This window comes from Sander vitreus, chromosome 2 (assembly GCF_031162955.1).
Source record: "Sander vitreus isolate 19-12246 chromosome 2, sanVit1, whole genome shotgun sequence".
Taxonomy (NCBI): domain Eukaryota; kingdom Metazoa; phylum Chordata; class Actinopteri; order Perciformes; family Percidae; genus Sander; species Sander vitreus.
The window spans coordinates 34,520,005-34,526,617 of record NC_135856.1 but is presented as its reverse complement, the minus strand read 5'-3'; positions in this window follow the sequence as shown (position 1 = coordinate 34,526,617).

Below are 6,613 nucleotides of genomic sequence, written 5' to 3'. Positions count from 1 at the left end.
CCACACCTGAGCCAGTGCCTTACAGCCAATCAACACACATCCTCCCTCCCCCTCTGAAAGTGAGTGGAAATGCTTGTCATTTCCTTCGGTGACCAATTACCACTCACCGTGGGTGATCTGCCCTGATTTGCATCCCGGAGTTTAGCCAATCATATCTCTCTGAGGATCTCTAAGACTGGACATATGTTGTCCTCCCTCCACTTGGCTGTCAGGCTTTAGCAAAGACCTGCCTAGTGAATCACTCGACCATCAGCGATAACGATTGCTGCTCATTTACAATTCATGAAAAACAATCAAGCACAGTGGACAGTTTTCTAAACAAACACACATCATTGTTTTGTAGATTTTTGCCATGGAGGCTATAGAAAGTAAGGACAACAGTGATGCTGACGTTAACGCAATAACAACATTAATCAGGGATGGGATCAGGAATTGTGGGTATAAAAGCAGAATCTTGGTTTAAATGAGTGAATAAGTGCTATGAACAAAAACTGACATCCTGAAAAATCGCATCCATGAAATAATAGTAATTGTAATAGCAAATAATGATGTTATTGTTCTTAATTGTTTTCCTTATTGCTAGCTGAGAATCCCTAATAAGTTTACCTAACCCAAGAGATGCATGGACTGACACACATATACACACACACACACAGACACACACACTATACGCAGGGATGGGCAAAAACGAGTCAAAATGTATGTTGATACAAAATAATCAACTTATTTGAAAGCCCTTTATGTAGGATTTGAGCATTTCTGACTTTGACACAGTGGTCACATCAAAAAACATCACCATATGCAACCTGTGGATGCTGACAATAACAACACATCGACTGCACCAGTTTGACTCTTTTTTCTACAAAAACACGTAAGCCATCACAAACGTTTGAAAGACACTATGAACACATAGCAATCCTTTACCTTTTTATGATAAATCACTCGTTCTGTATATGGACTGAATTATCAAACAAAAACTCAAACATTAACTTTACGAGTATTCAGATACAAATGTACTACTTTATTTGATAAGTTAGCATTTGGTTAATGGTGTTACTACTGTGCTTACGATATTAACAGCATCCTATTAATGTTTTGTGGTGTTTATACTTAAGTATTACTGTAAATGACTGACTCACTAGTCTACATGTGGTCGTTTATGCTTAACACTCTTCTACCATATGATAGTCACATGGCAGAAGGATATTATAGCACTTATAGGTCGCGTGAAGTCAGTTTTTATTATCCAGTGTTAACAGCATTACATTGAAAGCTCTAGTGCGTAACTTTTTGATATTAATGAACATCCGTTACATTCAAGTAATTGCCAAATGAGTTGCTACAAAGCTAATTAAGACTCAGCTCATGAAGATCAGCTCCACATAACTTTCTATATTTCTTACTATGATTATGTTCAGAAGATTGTGTCATCTGGTGACTTTCCTGCGCAGAAACTCGAGTGAAGATAATGACCTCTTCTGAAGAGTCCATCATGTTTTTTTAATCCTCCGTGTCCTCCTTGGCTGTGTGGAGGAGGTGTGGTGTGGATCACGATCGATCACGGAAGGCTTGTATCATGTGGACACACCAACAGTTTTGTTGTCATTACTTAGAATTCCTCATGGGGGAGACAGAAACTACGCACTATAGCTTTAATGGATTTATTTGGTACGATATTACCTAGGGTCAGTCTAGGGTCAGACAATGGACCTGGAATAAGTCCCCATCAGTGAACACAAGGTGTGTACAGGGGCGTCGGCTCTGTGGTAGAATTGAGTGTGCAACAACTTGTCTGCTTGAGCCGTGCAGTGAAAGTGTGATGACAGCAGCAGTTAGTCCTCCATCAGTGTCTACATTGGCTGTGAAGATTAGCATAAGGAAAATAGATTTGAAGCTAGAAATTAAGCTGCAAGTGTGGACTGTTGTATTTATTATTAATTGTAAAGGTATCTGTTACATCAGGCGTGCATGAGACTGACGTCTGACACATGCTACAAAGGCATCTGTTGTAGTCAGTGTTTTAAACAGCTGGCTGCCAGCCTAAATATCAGTTATTGTTCTGTCATTCACAATATGCAGAAAGTGTCCAAATATTTGGACTGGGGCAATGAGGAGGAGGGGAAGAGCGAGGGGACAGAAAGTGTGGATAAGTGGCAAGCTGGTCCCAGAAAAATACACAGCATGGCTAATGTCAGGAAGTTTATACTGTCTTTAGATTTGCTAATATCAGTACATTTCACATTGCAGTTGACGTTAAATATGCTTCTCACGTATCTTTTAGGAAAATGAGTGTGTTTGGCCTGCAGCCAGCAGTATGCTTTATTAAGAATGTTACAGCACTGCTCATCATGCAACACACATTGATATTGAATGCACGCAGTGCACCTTAATGTGTTGAACAGGCTCAGCACAGAGAAAAATCGTAACACAGAAAGAAGAAATGCAACTGATGTAATGCATATAGTGTCAGGCTGAGGCTGTCCCTGGTTAGGCTTTTACATGAGCTGAGCGAATGGGTGAATGTTATGCAGAATGGAAACTGTATTTCATGAGGTTGAGAATGAAGACAAGACAGGACTACTCCTGTAAGTCACTAGTCTGGCTCCAAAAACACACAATCCTCCAGTCAGATAATCTAACCCAGTAGTGTTACTACATACTGTATGAGCCTTCCTGACTGCTGAATGCCATCACTCTCTATCTATGCCCCTGGTCTGTAGCACAGGCCTTCTGTAGTCTCTTCAATAACCATCATCAGACAGTGGTCTGAGAGCTGTGGCGTTTTTGATCCTCCTGTTTGAGCCTCGTCAACATTTCTTCGTTTCATATGGCCTCTGCAGCTCTATTTGATCATTATATATACAGTATACAGCAGCTGGCACTTTGCAGTTAAAGTGCTGTTTTATGCACCCTAGAAATCGTCGTTTTAAGTTTTCTCTTTTTACAAAATGAAAAATTTAAATTTCATCTTGCAGTAGAGTTAGCTGACTTTATTCAAACCAATACCACTGTTGATCGCCCATTCTCTCTGGTATGCTGTTAAGGCTCTATAATGAACCAATCTAATATATTTAATTTAAATTAAACACATAATCAGGAAATCCAGGCCTTAGAGTCCCAGTTAGCTTCAGGAAAACTTGACCTTATGGGAAAATGCCCTATCCTCATTAAATAACGAGAGGATCAGAAAGAAGATAAATGAACACACTCAGAATTTCTTAGTGAGAGATCCAGACAACATGTCTACCCTTAAAGCGTCCATCCAAGACATTTCTTTCTATATCTCAAGAACAAATGGAACAATTGGATCACATATTTCAGAAATGAATTTGTAGTCAGAAAACATATACAACTGTTTTCACATGCTGATGAGGACTAAATTGGCGGAGTGCTGATATACCGTAAATCTAGTAGTTGAGATCCATGTTGCCATGGTGCCCAGCCCTGTCTATAGGTCAGTCCACACAGACACACAGAACATCAGCACACACGGACTGATCACTCATCATACACACTTCTGCCCTAACATTTGCAAGTGCACATGCACATAGTATTGCCATACGAGTTCTGAAGCCAACTGGATGATGTGCCAAACAGACTGAAAACCAATCAGAGCTCTCCATGCTCAGCCAATGGCAGCTGCTGATTCTGAAACCTGAGCCAATAGGAGCTCTCACGGCTGTGAGGCTGACGAGAAACTGTGAAAAAAGACTTTCCTTTTAATAAATACACTGCATCGAGGACGGCCACGAAGACGGAGAGAGGACGAAGACAGGACGGCAACGTTTGCATGTCACTTTGAGTTTTTTCTTTCAGATGAACTTGTCCGCCTGGCTGCATTTAGTGTTTATAATGATAGTAATAAGAATAATATTAACAATATTAATTACAGTAATAATGTGGTTCTTGTTATGTATAGTGTATGCTTTTAAGAACTCAAGTCTGCTATTTCCTTTCACCAAGAGGCTGTTCTTTGTGCTGTTAGTTAGAAGTTAGCCGGTTAGCTGACAAAGCTTCTCCTACAACACGACAAATAGCCGAGACGTTTAAGTGAAGCTGAAAATGTCAAGGTGTCTTCCGCTACTTACATTTCTTTTCATGGACTCATATCATTTTTGCAATGACCACATGTGGTAATTATCATGAGATGTCCATGATGTTAATATCAAGTGATTAAGGAATTACCAAATGTGAAAATGATCACTCTTCACTTCCCACCTTGCTCTGGTATAATTTTATTTTTTATTAAATTCATACATTTTGACCAATATCTTGATAGTTGCTTTTCAACAGAGGAAATTAAGTATTGGACAAATGGACAACCCAGAAATATAGTGCAAGTTATTTTTGACATATTACCACATATATTAACGGATATTATATTGACAGTTTCTGTGTGATCTGAGCATTTTCAGTGTATATTAAACATGCCTGCCCTTCAAATGTTTTTCTAAAAACCACACAGAGACATTAAACGACACTCTAACATAGACTGTCCTCAGATGAAAACCAATTGCATTTGTCATTTGTTCAAAATTACTTTGGTTTGTTTTCATGACATGAATTATGACTCCTGTCTGTCAGGAATAAAGGCTGAGATGTGAAGTTGTTATTGAAATGCTGGGCTGGACGGATGGCTTGATTTCCTTCCCAAACAAAGGTTTGTTGCCGTTTGTTACCCTAATTGTTCCCTAACCTTCAAGAAATTTGTGCCTAAAAGTAACCAAACCAGTCTCACACCAAATGCACAAGTGAAACAGTTTGTGAAAGGCAGTGCATAGAAGGGCAGCTAACCTGGATGCTACTCATAGACTGTAAAAATAGTAGACGTAGCAGCAGTGATGTCACCCATTGGTTTGTGGACTACTGTTGTAAACATTGACATATATAAAATGGACCAACAGCTGCCGTTGCTCTGTACGGAGACCAGTGAAGGATATTAGAAGCACTTTTCCGGTGATGGCTGAGCCTCCAACTGAGCTCGAAGACGTAGATGTGACGTGAGCAACCTGTCTGAAAGTTGTAAGTCTTCTGGTAGCTGTGCCAAGAGAAATCTCAATCATTCCAAATCTTGCAGAGATGGAGAGTGTAGGTATATGTAAGGAGATAACATAGGCACAGGCTAATTATTGCTAACTAAAATGCTAGTTAAAGGAGAATTCCGGCCAATTTTTATGTTAATCTTGATTGCTATAGCTATGCGAGTACTTTTGATAGAAAAAAACCCAACCAGAATCAGCGCAGGCAACATGGAGTAGCTGCAGCTACGTGTACAAGCGTCCCCTGAGCTAAAACGGCAGTTGTCGGGCAAGTTTTAGAGTGCCATTGTGCCTCTTAACAGACACAAAATGCAATTAATATGTCTGTGCCACATGAACAGGGCTCTTATGTGTCAACAAGATGCGTTTTCAACTCGTGACGTGCATTCGAATATTGGCGCATGTATGACGTAAATTTGCGCTGAGCCCGGCGGCAAGCACAACAAATATCGAGAGGGTAAGCTTCTCCTCGGAACGCGTAGCTCCTATGGCGCCATTTTGATGCTAACAAGCCATCACCTCCTGTTAGCATTCCATTGACTGCCGAGCGTCTGAAGCGTTTAAAGACTCTATTTGTCCATTGTTTGTTTCTAAGAAACACGACAATGTATAAAAGGCTCCATTACCTTGTACCTCACGTTATGGCTCCGTGTAGCAGGCGTTTTGCACAGCTACCAGAAGACTTACAACTTTCAGACAGGTTGCTCACGTCACATCTACGTCTTCAAGCTCAGTTGGAGGCTGCTCAATAACGCTCAGCCATCACCGGAAAAGTGCTTCTAATATCCTTCACTGGTCTCCGTCCAGGATCTGTTGGTCCATTTTATATATGTCAATGACAAATATCCATGCGGTCATGGACATCGGAAAAACATTTTTCCCCGTGAAAACGTCACCATTAACGTCACTTCCTGTGGGAATCAGAGGTGGGAAACTTGGGCTAGATTTTGCTAACAGAGTTTCCCAGTTGGTGACACGGCAGCGCATGCCGCGTACAATGTGAATGGCCCATAACTCTGCTGTCATTTCAGACCCTGCCACTTCCATCTGCCTGCCCTCCCATCACTTGATTGACTTCACCTGCTCTTCCCCCCCTACTCAGCTGTTCCCCATTCACTCATTAGCTCATTAGTATATCAACAAGTCATTTCCACTACACTTTACCGCTCTCAGGATCCTTTGACCCATCAGTATAAATTTGCAGGTGGGCTCCCCACATTAGGTGCTGCCAGACTTTTATCTCCTTCACTACAGCCTCTGACAACTTTCTTTTGCTTATATTCAAAAAATATATGTCAACAATAGGATCTGGGATCAATCATGATGGTATACCTGGATAACATATTGGTGGACATACATTAATATGCACAATGCCAACATCCTCCGCCATAGACGTCAGGGATCTGAGACAAAGGAACCCAAGAGACACAAACAGGGTAAAAAACTATAGGTACACATTAACAAAGAAGACACTGGAAAGCTAGGGCAAAAGCACTGAGACAATCTGGCAGAGGGCTACACTTTTAGATGCAAGACAAGATATGCAGCAGTTGTATCCAGATGGGATCCTGATG